Below are 16145 nucleotides of genomic sequence, written 5' to 3' on the forward strand. Positions count from 1 at the left end.
GGTAGTAGAAGTGGTGGATGTCTTAATAGCACGGTAGTGGTGGTGATAGTTTTAATAGTACGGTGGTGGTGGTAGTGGAGGTGATGATATTGGTCTTAATAGTACGGTGGTAGTGATGGTGGTGGTGGTTTTAATAACAGAATGGTGGTGGTGATGGTGGTGATGGTGATGGTGGTGGTGGCAGTGGCGGCAGTGGTGGTGGTGGTGGTGGTAGTCGGTGGTGGTTAGGGTAATGGAGTTATTTGGAAAATAAAATAATGAAAATGAAAGAAGAGATAAATGAGGCTAAGGGTATATGGACGGTGGTGTTTGAGTCATTTTTCAAATTATAAGACTTATAGAATTGAAATAGATCAATTTAATTTTTATAAATTGAAATCAGCTCTTATAAGACATTTTACAGTAGAATCCTATATAAAAAAAAAACAAACAAAAAAATGCCCAAAATCATTTTTGCCACATCTTATAAAGTTATAAGACCTCAAGGTCTTATAAGAGGCAAAAACAAATGGCCCCTAAAAATCTAAAATCCACGTTATAAGCAGAGGTTTCAAGCTTATATCTAGGATATGAGGTCCTTTGAAGTCAAAAAACCAATACATACTTTAAATAGTAATAGTGAATTGAAAGCATAGATTATCTGAGTTCAGAGAGAGATAAATACATACTTTAAATAGTATTAGTGAATTGAAAGCATAGATTATCTGAGTTCAGAGAGAGAAATATTTGCCGAAAAATATAGAGAATTAGAGATGTATGTTTCCTTGTAAACAAAGCAAAACAAAACAAACCAACAATTGCAACTAGAATATTGCTATTCACAAGACTTAAATGAAAACAAGTAAATTTGATAATGTGCACACAACGTAAACTGTGATGTCAACAACATGACCATTTCAACACTACTGCATCATTACTAATATAATCACAGTGCAAATTTAGACAATATGTTAACTAAATAATCTCTTAAAAAAATAGTCAGGCCCAACTATTTGGCACTAGACCTCTTAATAAATTTTCTGGCTCTGCCACTGTCTACTATGGAAACGCTTTGGGAGAATTATGGTTTTATGATTGGTCCACGACTCCACATTTTATGTGCTTATTATGAAAATCTAGACAGGTGAGCTAGGTCAATTGCAGAAAAAATTATATAAAATGAGGCATCCTACCAAAACTAAAAATAATGTTTACAGGACTTTTTGGGTGTCCCCACTCCACACTCCACACTTTGACGCGAATGTCATGTCAAATAAACTTTCTTCAAAACGCTATGGGGACCGCTGATCAAGAAAAATTCTAAAATGGTATCATTTTATCAAAGATTCAAAGCGTACTAAGCTACTTCATCGACGTGTCTACCGCACCAGCACCCAGGTAAAATTGCTCTCAACTCCGTACCCATTCCGATTGATGCACTCGAATTCCCTGTCCTCATTTTCAGCCAAGTAGCCAACCACAATAAACCAATGCCAAATATTTCAATGTCAGTCGATATATGTATGGGACCCCTAAAAACCAATATATAGGATATTTTAATATATCAGTGGATATATATTCTTTTGTTAACTGGTGGATATATATTCTTTTGTTGACTGGTCAAAATTTTGTTTTGTATGTTGATATATCATAAATATCGCCTAATATATTAAAAATATCACCGATATATTGATAAAAATTAGTCAAAAATTGGTCAAAGACAACGATATATATCGATATATCAAAAAAAATTGATATATATCGGATACAAAATGTTTTAATATATTCATCCGATATATCGCAATATATTCATATCAGATACCTCAAAAACTAATATATATCATAAATATCGGTGATATTTTCTTCCCTGCAATAAACAAGTTCGATCATCAAAGTGTTACAATGTTTCTTTAAGTGGATGACCACCAAACAAGTCGTACTATATGTTCATCGTCTAGAGTTGTCAACTTGTCATACAAGTAAGTACATTAATCAAAATATAAATAAATAAATAGTAGAGCAAATAAATTGAACTTCAACATGTTCTAGCTTCACTATTTAAATGAATATATAGTTTAGGCTCATAATCCTCATCTCTACACTATTAGATTGTCGACCTTCTTGGAATTCCCTTTCACCAACCCCTTCTAATATTCTTATTTCCATTTTTAAGTAACACCTCCCTACATACATATTTGTAAGAACATCATTTTATTTAATTATTTAGTAATACCTCCCTACATATTTGTAAGCACCTCTTTTTAATTAATTATTTAATAATATCTCCTGCACTATTGGAAGCTACCTCCTTCCTATTTCACCTCCTTGAGGATTAGGATTTTTCAAGTCTTTCATGGTTTTTTCAAGAAATTTCGCACTATTAGCACTTTTTTTGCAAAATCTTACTAGAATGGGTGAGTAGCACGGGCCGCATACTATTATTGCAATAAGAAAGAGCTTGACAAATCCAAAAACGAGCCGAGGGCAAAGCCTAACCAAGCACTATTGCAAAAAAGTCAATAGATAGTGTTGGTAAAATGCTATTAAAAGCTTTGATAGTGTTTTCCCAAACGCTATCTATCGCTATACTATGCTTTTTTCAGTAGTGTTTTTAAAAGCATAATTAATACAATAACGTTTGGAGTCAAACGCAATAAAATAAAGATAGCGTTTTTTAGTGAAATGCAATTAATAACGATGGCATTACAGTCAAATGCTATCAGCTTTAATAGTGTTTTGTTTTGGCGCATAATAAATTAGGATAGCATTAAAAAATGTTATCTTTCAAGATTACTAAAATGTTTGTCATATTTGATTTTTCAGTTTTGTAAAATCTAAAAAATATTATATTAGACCCAGATGGATTCAAGCCATCAACCTCTCAACTAGTGAGCGCTCTTTCCATTTTGAACTTATGGATCCACTAGATAGCAAACACAATGATACAAACATTTAATTTCATTAAGTATGTAAAAACCATCCAAAGTTGTGCAAATTTTAACTGACACAATATATAGCTACCATTTCACTATCCGTCCACTCATGAAAATACGACTACAACAAAACAAGAACGAATAGAGTGAGATATATGTGGACACATGGTATTGTACTAACAGGTGTTATTAAAAAAATGTTAGGTATTGTCCTTTGCTTTGCAATCATTTCTAGTTTATATGATCGACATCCTAAAAACTTACTAACTTAAAAGCACAACACAAAGATAGGTAAAAAAACACACACCCTATTTGAACTAATTCAAAGAGATTGATACATCTTTGCCTCAATTAGCTTATAAAAATAACCTTTAGGACCCATGCACAAATAAGAACTATATATGAACCTGCTGAGGAAAGTAGAATGAAAACATCTTATAAGTCACCTCTTGCCCATTTGAAGAACAGAAAAAGTTCACAAGGAAAAATATATGTCTGATTTAATATAAAAACTTCCGAAGCATGCATATATACTTACCATTTGGAACTCTTAATACAAAAGGGAAGTGAATGGGGAAATGCTACACAGGGTATGAATAGTCGTATCGTCAGGCATCGTCACTTCATGCTCAAGTTCCATTTATGATGCTTTTGAACCTGGCCTTTTAGATTGACCTAGCTTTGTCCGAGATGCTCTTTCGAGTTTCCAATGCCTTTGTTTGCCGATTCCTTTGTCTACTGATTGCTTCTAGTACTTACTTCTATTCCAAAAATATTTTCGGTGCCTATTCTCTTTCTTACAAAGCATTATAGATTGCTCTAAACCTAAATGCATGGAGCTACATATATGCCTAAGGTAATCACTGTATATATATATATATATTTTTTTTTTTTAAATGTACTAGAGAAATGTATATGTGACTCCCTGCACGTGATGCAGATGCATAGAGTAAAACCTACAAACTGGTGATACATAAAAGAGTGTTAGTACTTATTTTTTGTCTTAAAATACTAGACATACTAAAACAATAAGACCCCTAACTAATGCATGGGTATATATGTCACCTGATCGGATCTCCATTGATAAAGAGGCAAGTAATTGATTTGTGCTTGTAAGCTTCCATTACTGCCACTTTTGGCTAGCTCACTAGCTTTTCGATTTCACTTAAACAGATTCATCAATCACTCTTAACATAGACACGCTAAAAAAAAAAAACTTCGTTAAAATCTCCTTCTCTAATCATATCATAGTCTAAATAAGTATTCATTGCAGTTACCCAAAGTACAACTATAGCAATACCTACTCTTATCTCATTCAATGGACTTACCTTAGCTATACCTTGTTGGTAAAATTTGCCTCCAACAAAATTTTAGAAACCTAATAGCAATGAGACTATGATAGAAGCCAATTCAGAGTCAAGAAAATAATTGAAGCTCTTAACAACCACCTAAAGTTTCACTCATTAAACTTTGTACAAATTTATAATAAGACAAAAAGTTTAGAATGGTCAAATATCTATACCAGTATCTACGATAAAAGAAACAACTACAATGGTAGCATGAGAAACATTAGGTTCTACTTCTCAACAGATTGAATGTGCTAATACAAAGAAGTTTCAACAAGTGGAAGGATAAGTCCAACAGAATGTTCGAATTACTTAATGAGATTCACATTCTTAAAAGATCTACCACATGGTCATGTAATGCAAAGATTCAAATGGTTGGTCCTGGTAAAGTAGCAAGAATATAGATTACTAATGTGAACAACAAGAATGCCCAATCAGTCCAACCATATGTATTTGGCAACCATATCAAATAATCCTAAGTCAACAAATATAGGTGATGATAAACAAGCATATACATTATTACAAAGTCTGAGACCTATTTTTAAGACTAATATATCGTTATGTCACTGTTATTGTATTTGTTGAGACCACCAAATAATTTGATCTCCACAGCGGCACACAAATGCTATTTGCAACCGTGTCGACTAATGCCATCTAAACTCCTGCACTAACCTTCATTAAATAAAGAACAAACAAGAGCAAAATAGTTAACCTAGTAAGTTCAAAGAGATAAAATTATTAAATGAATATTTTCAATATATATCAGTTTCAATTCCTAGATGACAGTAAACTACAAACTTGCATTGTATGTAATGAATATGTGCATCGATCTGTTTGTGCCATTGTTATGATGTCGAAACCTAAGTCCTCATCCAATCTAACAATTTAAAATAGTGCATAAGTAAAACATTAACATCAAGATGACACAATTAAAAAGTAAGTTAACAAGTACAATCCTGGGTAACCCATATTGCTTAAAGTAAGTTAACTAGTATCTCACAAAAACCCAAAATATTTAGTTTAGAAATTCTCAACCAAATAACAGAGCACACTTGGGTTTCTCCATTCAAAGTATGGGATGGACAGTGTGAGCAAGCTAGATCCTAGATCATCTACCTTGTTCAAAGATATTGCTTGGTTTTTATAACACCCCGTCTTTTTATTTTATTTCCCTATAATAATAATAATAAGAATAATAATAATGATAATAGGTTAAACTAAATATATGATAACTATCAGTTAAGGATAAAAGCCCCGTAGGTAAATAGATAAGTTTCAACCCTTGTTTTTCTGTAAGGTTTTAAAAACTAAAAAAGGGGATTCTCACGTAGAGTTTCTGGGAGAAAAACACAGAAAAACTTTTGTACAGAAAAGAAGGGGTTTTACTGAAAGAAGAAAATGAAGATTTTTTTGAGAGATAGCTGATAGTCGGAGCGTACTACGGGTGAGTAGAGAATACCTTACTTCATTGAACATGAGAGTTCTTACTCTTATTACTCTTACAACATGTTTTGGGTTTACCGACAAAGTTATAATAATATCAGTTTTCTGCTTTACTGCTCATGTTAAGTTTTTGTGTTTACTCACTCTGTATGTATGCGGAGGAATTGGAGAACACCTATTGTGTTCACATGATAAATTTTACATTTAAAATTATATGGTTTAACTACTGTTTTCACTGGTTCGAAAGTGTCTCCAGAAAATCTGGTTATGATTACATAAATTGATTATGATTATGATTACTATAAATGTCGTAGTCGAACTAGGTAAGTATCTATGCGTTTTAGTGATTTGAATTGACGGCGATTGTTGGTGTCGTGAGATGTGGGCTGTCGAAGCTTTGAGGGAGCATTAATGGCGTTACTTTGTCTTGTTTGTTTAGTTTGAACTCTTCTTTGTTGGTTTTTTGATGTGTTGATTTGAGGTAGTATTTGGTGTTTGAATGGGGTTTGGAGAGGGGCGAAAGTGATGCTTTTAGCGAGAACATTAATGGCGTCGATTTGAGATTTTCGCAGTATAAGGGAATTGGGATTTTTATCTCGGCAGATTTGGTTTTGAAGGGAGTGGAACCATGGGGTTCATAGTGGAGATAGGTTGGTGGGTTGTGGTGGTCAATTGGTGGAAGTGGCGAGCTGGTGAGAGAGGAAGAAGATGAACAGTGAGGGTTTTGTTGTTGGGCTTGGGCCGAATTTCGTGGGTGGGCTTGAGTGTTTTAAATTTTGAAATTTCATTTTGGACTTAAGTGTTAGACTTTGGGCCTTAGTCTTTGGGCTTTTGGGTTAGAGGAGTTTAGGTCTGGTTGACTGCTGTTGACCTAGCTGGTTGACTTTGACTATTGATTAGGGTTGACTTTGACCAGTTGACCCAGTTTGACTTTTAACTCAGATTATGATTCGGTCTATTAGGGGATAGGTCTAGGGCTATTAGCATACTTGACTTTAGGCTAAGGCCTTTCTATATATACTTGTGTACGTGTATTAACTACTATGTGATATTTCAGTCTTTTATGATATACAACGTTATGACACTTAGACATCCATATAATTAATAACGCGTAAACCAAAAATATAAGAAACAAGATACTCCCGCTCGTTCTCACGAAATAATATATGCAATAAAGTTCAATAATACGTAAACAAATTTACCGCACCCTTTTAGAACTCTCCACACCTCAAGTTTTGGAATTGAGTTTTATGACTGATGATATCATATGTGAGGTGGACATTTATTGAATGTGCCATAAATTTTCGGCAATAAACTGCTTCAACACAACGAGAGCAATGGTAAAGAACACACTAAGAAACAGAGGAATTTGATGTTGGGGGAGATGAAACTGAACCAAATAATGGCTGCCTACGTACCCAAGATCTATTATCTAGGGATCAAGTTTCAACGTAGTTCCTTATGAAAAACAGTTTGGTATTTATATAGGTAGAGTAGAGAGTCCTTGTAGCTCAAGTAATCTCGTAGCTTGAGTAATTGTGATAGAATATAACTCTAAACTGATAATTATCTCTTTGATAAGAAATGAATCTGGACATAAATCAATGTACATTAGTGGAAAGTCATGTGGCTAAGGTTCAGCCTTAGACACATGAGTTAATGGGCCTGTACATTGATCCATGGTATTGCAAATTGGGCTTTAGCCCTGTCGATTAAATGAATAAAATAGAGACTCCTACTAATGAGCGTTTGCCACGTAGGTGGGGTTGAAAACGCGCCCCTCTTTGTCATGCGAACAAAGTTCACATGGCAAAGAAGAGAAGAAAAATCAAGAAAAACTTGGAATAAAAAAAGAGTAAGCGGAATGTATAACAAAGTGTCGTGTGAACGTAAACAATAATGGAATGAGATGACATTAGAAAACATAATTTGACTAGAACCTTAAATTTAATGGAAGTCGGTAACGTGAAAATATCTGCTAAAAAATGTTGAATTAAATTAGTGCATTTTCGGTGATTTTGTAGGAAATCAAAATAATATATGAAAGTGTGGCAAAAGCGTAAATTGTTCATTGAAACCAAAGTGTTGCAGCTGTAGAAGAAGAAATGCATTGGTGGCATCTGAATGGCCTTTGAAGTTTATATAGGTTTAGTGGCATGAGCACATGAACTGATGACATGATTCTCTAGCTTGAATTGTTGGTTGGACCTTGGTTGGGCCCTTACGCATTTGAATTGAGAAAAAATAGAAATAGAAGGTGAGGGGCGGACCAAAGATGAAGTCGTTGTTATGCACATGCCTTACTAAAGGCCACCCCATATCCTGTCCATCCTGGATGCACCGTATCATCTCTTCAGGATCTCCCATCTCTCACGAACAGAGAAATCTTTGCTTGGAGTATCGATTGAATTCCGAAATTGTAGGGGAAAGCTCACCGATTTAGAAACTCCCAATCATTGCAAACACCAAAGTGAAATCTTATCAGTGATGTTTTACTCGAAATCTTATCAAGACTACCTCTGAAAACTCTATCTAACTTTCGTTGGGTATGCAAAACCTTGTACAATCTAATCCATCATCCTCATTTTGCTATGATGCATTACGTCTATGCACTCCCAAGTAGGTCCCCTAACATAGTCATGTCAGTAGATAAAACCGATATTATTTGATAGATCACCAAGTTTTCGACAAGCATCAGGTTTCAACGGTAGCCTTGTTGTTTAATTTCGTCTTAGTTGTCTTGTCTTTACGGAGTCGTGGTGTTATGGAAGAGGCCGCTAGGTTTGCTAAAGAGGAGAAGCGGAAAAAAAGAGGAAGACAGAAAGCTGGCTGGCCGCTGACCTAAGATGAAGAAGGTAAAAGAGAAAAGAAGAAGCTCTTACGTAAAGGAGCGAAGCCGTTTGCGAACACTCTCAGCGCCTCTTGTAGCCAAACACCTACTTAATCTAACAGAAGATGATGTCGAGAGTTAGGGTATGTCTCTTCACATGGATCGGTTTGAAGAGTCCGTGTGATGAGGTTGGCGCAAAGAAAGGGACGAGGGAAGGGGCGAACTTCTCAAGCATGCTTTGGGAGGCAATACTGACTCCAATGGGAAGAAGACCGAAGAAAATAACCACACGAGTCAGATTGACTCTGTTGATGCTAATGGAAGTGGCCCTAGTTTGCAGACCAAGCCAAAAAATCCATTTTCCAGTTATGAGAAGAAAGATGAACCTTGGAACGAAGAAGAAATCGAGATGTTGAGAAAATGGATCTTTGGAGTATATATTGAACAATGGCGAGGAATTGTTTGGGTTTAGAAAATGACAAAACGGTGGCAAAAAAATTCGACAGCATAAAACAGGTATGTCAGTGTTTTTTATCAGTTATTTTAAATTTTTGGTTAAGTCTGAAAGACTAACGAAAAGATTTGTATTTTTATCGCAGGTTGAAACGGCGGAATTACTAGCAAAAGATATTGACGAAAAGTTTCGAACGGAAAGATCACAATGCCGTAGAAAAATAAATAAAAAATTTGAATAAATTCTTCGCTTAGAAAGTTAACGTAATGCGATTTTTTACCGCACGGAAAAACGACGGTTGTACGAGCCTCGGAAAGTTTCGCTCAGAAAGTTCGGCTTAATGCCTTAAAAAAAATAATGAAGCTGTCAAAAAATTTCACTTGGAAAATTTCTCGTAGAAAGATCGGCACAATGCCTTAGAAAAAATAATGAAGCTGACGAAAATTTTCGCTCGGAAATTTTTTCGTAGAAAGATCGGCACAATGCCTTAGAAAAAATAATGAAGCTGAATAAAGTTTTCGCGAAGAAAGTTGACGTAATGCGAATTCTCGCCGCACGGAGAAACGGCGGTATTACGAGCAAATTATATTCATAAAGAGTTGACGGAGAAAAGTTTAGCACAGAAAGGCGTCAATTAATATCGTAGATGAATTAAAGAAGCTGATAGAAGTGTCGTTGAGAAAGAGCGACACAATGCCTTAGAAAAATGAATGACTGCGGAAAATAGTTAACCGAAAGCGCTAAGCGAAGCGAATGCAAATTTCGAAGATGAAAATTAAGATTTAATCGAACAACCGTAAGACAATTGACAGAGACAATTGATTAGATAATTGTGTAAATGTAATACTATAGAGCTAAAACTTCTTTTGATGAAAAATAAAAATAAAAATGGGTTTGTTATTGAATATTGTTGTTGTGTCAGATAACATACCTGTAGAAAAGTGACAATGTTGTAGATTTATGCTGTTGAAATAAAATAGAACGAGACACCCCCACGTAGAGAAAAACGCCCTCAATGCGTACTTAACTTTGCAAAAATAGGCTAAGCGAGCATAAAAGCGTTCAAACTTAGACTGACGAAGCTAAACGTGGTAACCTCGTCAGATTTTGTAGGAACGATAGTAATGGACTAAGCGAGCGAAAAAGCGTTTAAACTTAAACTGACGAAGCTAAACGTGGTAACTTTGCCAAATTTTGTTATAGTGATAGTAACGAACTAACCGAGCATAAAAGCGTTCAAACTTAGACTGGTGAAGTTAAACGTAGTAACTTCGTCAGATTTTTTCGTAATGATAATAACGAACTAAGCGAGCGTAAAAAGCGTTCAAACGTGGACTGACAAAGCTAAATGTGGTAACTTCGTCCGATTTTTTCGTAATGATAGTAATGAACTAAGCTAGCGTTAAAACGTTCAAACTTAGACTGATGAAAAGATGACTACAAAAGTGATGTGTCAAACCTTTCGCTTCTAACGGCGGCGGAGAGATAAGCCAATGAATCTGCATGACGTAAGTCATTTCGGGGTCTTTGAGTGATAGAGATGCTATCAAATTGTTGAGCAAGACTATGTATCAAACTAAGATAAGCCGTCATACGCTCATCTCTTGCTTCAAAAGACCCACCAAACTGATTTGTAACAAGGCAAGAATCCGTGTATAACTGGAGTTTTCGCGCCCCCAATGTCAAAGTTGTTCTCAAGGCACAAATGGCAGCCTCATACTCGGCTTCGTTATTTGAAGCGGCGAAGCCAAGTCGCACAGATTTCCTAATCTTTTCTCCGCCGGGTTTAACAAAAACACATCCAATTCCAGACCCAGATTTACTATAGGAGCCATTTGAGTAAACAATCCATAGGTCAATAAGATTAGGAATTGCATTTTCATGTTGGTCTTTGTCGCCCCCAATTAGTGGCGGCATAATGTCTTCCATAGATTCATCTTAGCGCAAGAAATCGTCAATAGGAGAATCATCAATCGGAAAATCAGCTATCAAAGAAGCCAGATGATGTCCTTTTTCATTAGTACGACATCATCAATGAAAAGAACAGCACTAACAACTTGAGTTGTAGCTGCCAGGTATATGCCACTAGGTTGACCCGTTGAATGACTTGTCAATATAAGAGGACTGACCAAGTATTTCTTCAGTTGTTGCAATGTCATCTCACAATCAATGTTTCAAGTTGCCGCCCTCTTTAAAGTCTGGAAGAAGGGATGACAACGATCGAAATATTTAGAAATAAATCTATGAAGAACGGCAAGTGATCAGTAAGTCGTTGAATTTCCTTCTTATTTTTTGGTGATGGCATATCAATAATGGCGCGTATCTGATCAGGATTAGCCTCAATACCTCTACGAGTCATGAGGTATCCTAGAAATTTTCCAGAAGAGAGGCCAAAAGAACATTTGGTGGGATTGAGTCTCATGTTATACTCGTAAGCTTATCAAAAACAAGTTGAAGATCGGAAAGATGATCACCAGTATGCTTCGATTTAACGACTATATCATTGATATAAGCCTCCATTATTTTTCCCAGCAGATCGGAAAAAATTGTATTGAAGAGTGAAATCCATTTCACCCAGAAGATTTAAACAGATTGGCGCCCGGTCGAGCTTTATGTGGAAGATGACACCTGCCATTACCTCTTACAAAAGTTAGAGATTTTAGGCGGTACACACTTTCGGGTCCGATTGGAGATTGTCTTTTTCTTTGCGTGTAACCAACCTATCTAGGTCGGTAGTTTGCCTGGGATTGTGGTCTTCCCTCTAGTTGCTTCTGTGACACCTTCCTTCCTTATCGGATCAGACCTATCTAGGACAACGATTTTCCTCAGGTCAACGAGGTCGGCCTTCCCTGTCAGGTCAGTCTCGTTTGGGATATTGGTATTCCTTATATTTGATTCTATGACACCTTGTTTCCCTGTCTGGTCGGACCTGTCTGGGATGACAATTTTTCTCAAATTTGCGAGGTTGGCCTTCCCTGTCAGGTCGGTCCATTCTAGGATGAAGGTTTTCCTTATACTTTCTTCCGTGACACCTTCTTTCCCTGCTTGGTTGGACCTGTCTAGGATGACAATTTTCCTTAAATCTGCGAGGTCGGCCTTCAGGTCGGTCCAGTCTGGGATGAAGGTTTTCCTTATACTTTCTTCAGCGACGCCTTCTTTCGGAGGCGTTTGTACCGCCGTTTGCGGTAGCGGCGGCGGCGGTGCTGCTGTCATCCGGAACCTAGTAACAAAAGTACATAATTTGTCGTCACGTTGTTGCTTGATGTTCAAAAGTGAGTCGACATCCTTTGGCGTCTTGCAATTGTGGCAAAAACGATTAACAAACTGATTTTCTAGTTTATTGTATTGGTGAATTGATCTTGAAGGCAACTCACTAAACCAGCGTAATGCTTCGCCCTTTAGAGTTGATGGAAAGAGCTTACACATGAGCGGATCATCTCCACCTCATAACACCAACTTATTTTTTAACGATAGAACATGCAAGTCAGGATCTCCTTCCGACTCATCATAAAGTTCAAAATCGGGTTGTTTGAAGTCGGGATAATGGTAAGCTTCCCGAGAATGTCGGCTTAAAACTTATCAAGTATGCCATCATTGATCGTCAAGTTTTTCATTCTTACATCCTTGACTCTCTATCGTTAAGTTCTTTTGCAATCAACTCTTTCAATTTGTTGTTCTCGTTAGAGTTAAAGTATTGGCTCGAACAACTTGGGCGCTTGATCGTGCCCATGTGGAGAAGGATACCTTCCATTATCTCTTATTGGAGTTAGAGATCTTTGATGCACGCACGCGATCGACTCCGACCGGTGATTGTCTTTGTCTATCCTCGTAACCCCGCTGTCTAGGCGGTAGTCACCCTTGGTAGGGTGGTCGGTATAATTATACCACTTATCCATGTTTTGTGGCTTTTGTGTGGGATGCCCACCTTTCCAGTCATGTCGGACATATCTCGGATGGCGGTCTTCCCTGAAATTGCTTCTCAGAGGTAAATCTTCCATTTGAGATCGGATATGTCTAGGGTAGTAGTTATCTCCCGCCAATCCGATTCTCCCCATGGGGACGGATAATAAGGTCATTACTCTTAGAGTGTGCACTGGTTGATTATGTTTGAGAAATAATACGTTGTTGAGGACGATGAAGTGGATCTTCAAGACGGTCCCATACACTGGAATAGCCTGCGTCCCTTCGTGGTCGCCTTGATGTTGTTGAATTTGTAGCATCATCCACCGGCCTTTGCCTCTTTGCCAGGTTCCTTCTCAAGTTCCTATTTTAAATTTTTGACTCATCGTAACTCACGCTCAACCATATTAGGAGTGGCGGTAGCGGAGGCAGTGGTGGTGGTGGTGGCGCTACTATAGTTGGATGTTGAGAATTGATCCTACCAGTAGGAGCAACTTGATTGTTCAACGGTTTTTGTATTGGCCGATTTGAATTTCGAGGGTTGCGAGTCCTATTAGCAGGAGGAATATGTCGACTATTTGGTCTGCTTCTTGTTCTTACTGTCTAGATTGTTTCATGTGATAATGAATTCTAAATTCCCCACGACGGGCGCTTCAATTATGTTTCGGCAATAAACTGCTTCAACATAACGAGAGCAATGGTAAAGAACACACTGAGAAACAGAGGAATTTGATGTTGGGGGAGATGAAACTGAACCAAATAATGGCTGCCTACGTACCCAAGATCTATTCTCTAGGGATCAAGTTTCAACGTAGTTCCTTATGAAAAACAGTTTGGTATTTATATAGGTAGAGTAGAGAGTCCTTGTAACTCAAGTAATCTCGTAGCTTGAGTAATTGTGATAGAATATAACTCTAAACTGATAATTATCTCTTTGATAAGAAATGAATCTGGACATAAATCAATGTATATTAGTGGCAAGCCATGTGGCTAAGGTCAGCCTTAGACACATGAGTTAATGGGCCTGTACATTAATCCATGGTATTGCAAATTGGGCTTTAGCCCTGTCGATTAAATGAATAAAATAGAGACTTCTACTAATAAACGTTTGCCACGTAGGTGGGGGTTGAAACAGTCCGTTAGCGTTATATATGGGTATTCATTGAATGTGCCATGAATGAACCCGGGTATTCATTGAATGTGTCATGAATGACCAGATTGTTTGGACTGCCCTAGAGAGGAACTAAGGTATTCGCCTTGCGGGTTAGTTGTATTCCTTGAGTTAATACGGGGAATGTAGGGTTGGGTATTCCTTGAATGTGGTGGGAATGACCCAGGGCATTCATTGAATATGTCATGAATAGTCCGTTAGTGATATGATAGGTATTCCTTGAATGTGGTGGGAATAACCTAAGGTATTCACTGAATGTGCCATGAATGACCTGAGTTTTTGTGCCCGAAGAGACTGTGAAATATGTGTATGAAAGCCCAGAGGTGGCTATGATATTGTGGCATTCGGTGGGAGAGAGGCACACAGGAATGTGTGATTTGGCAAATGTGTGGAGTGCAAATCGTGGAGTAGGTACTAAAGGGTGGGTGTATAAGAAAAGTAATTGATTAATTGATAAGAGAAATTGATTTGATTATGCGAGTGTGTTTGGGCTTACTTTTGAATACCTATAGGATATCTAGATATGTTATATACAAGTTCTAACTTTCTTTTGCAGGAGGGTAGGACTTAATAATATTTTGTGCAGGGACGCGGCCCTACCCTTATACAGCAATGGATATCGGTAAGTTTTAATTCAATTACTTAGTTATTAAAACAAGTTATTATAATGAGTTAATAGAATGGAAGTCTTGCTTAGAAAGAAACTATGCTGGTTGAAATGACGGAACTACCTGTTTTCCAAGCTGAGAATGATTAAGTTATGATATAATTAAAGTGTTAGTTTGTTAAGTAAAGACTGGAAATGTTTATATGTGGTTAGTCTACTCATACCAGCAAATTCCATTTTGCTGACCTATGTTTGCTTTGTTTTGGCAACGTGGGTGTATTCTTGGGAACATAGGTGGAAGGCAGTGTGATTTGGATTCTTGCCTGGAGCAGTCCGTTAGTTCTTTTATTAGATCCAATTCTTATTGGAAGGATGTAATAACGTAGTTTACATTTTTTTTAGCATGACATGAGAACATGGTAGGGAGGAATTTTATTCTTAGAGTTTGGTTGATATTTTGTTTTGGACGGATGATATCCTAATAAAGTAATGACGGATAATTATGGGAATTGTGCAGTTTAAGTTGATTATTTTATGATATGGCTTTTAGGGTTTTGTATGTGTTGTATCTACTCCGTCATAGTCTGGGTTTTTAAAACAAGTGAACATAGTGATGCTTGAAATATTTATATTTCAAATATTCACTTTGTTATGGTTTAGAAATTCGGGCTGTGATAGTTTTTTTTTGTCACAGAATATACACAAATTAGACAATGACCAATTGTTTTATTTTTTATCCAAAACAAGTACTTTGAATAGTTCAAGGATCATATGTTAAAATAAATGGATGTGAGATTCCTAGTTTAGTATGCATATCATACATAAAACTTATAAAATGTATTTCTTATAAAGCCTAGAAATCCTTCCTTCATTCCTACACGTATGGGTGCGTCATTCTGGATTGATCAATCCGTTCGGATAGGTTGACAATGACCTCATTGGTGTAGTCTTGAATCTTAGTGGAGAAAACAAGTTTACCACCCCAAAAGAAACTATAAAATAAGGACAAACCACACTTGCTTCCACAATATTTAGACTTAATTTAACTCACATTCTTTAACGAAAAAATGGATGTTTTGTACCATGAACTTTGCTGGTTTTATCAATTTGGGCAAATAACTTTTTTTTTGAGCAAATTAGGCCATGACCTTTCTTTTTTGTATCAGTTTGGGCCACCGTTACCATTCCGTTACTTCACATGCTTATGTGGCGTGCTGGATGTATATGTGTCCGACCAAATGCTCATGTGTTACTGTTGAAGTGCACACCTAATCACAGGTGACGTGGTATCGAAATTTCAAAGTGTTTCAAACCCAAAATTTCACAGAAGTTTCACAGAAATTCCACCAAAATTTCAAAGTGTTTCCCCAAATCAAACAGACATCCCTAATTCCCAAATCTAAAATAAACGTGGAGTACATTAATTTGAATACCTTGAACCAATGGAAGGGCAAATGCCCAATTGAACAATTTATGTGGAGG

This window comes from Coptis chinensis, chromosome 5, assembly GCF_015680905.1.
Source record: "Coptis chinensis isolate HL-2020 chromosome 5, ASM1568090v1, whole genome shotgun sequence".
Taxonomy (NCBI): domain Eukaryota; kingdom Viridiplantae; phylum Streptophyta; class Magnoliopsida; order Ranunculales; family Ranunculaceae; genus Coptis; species Coptis chinensis.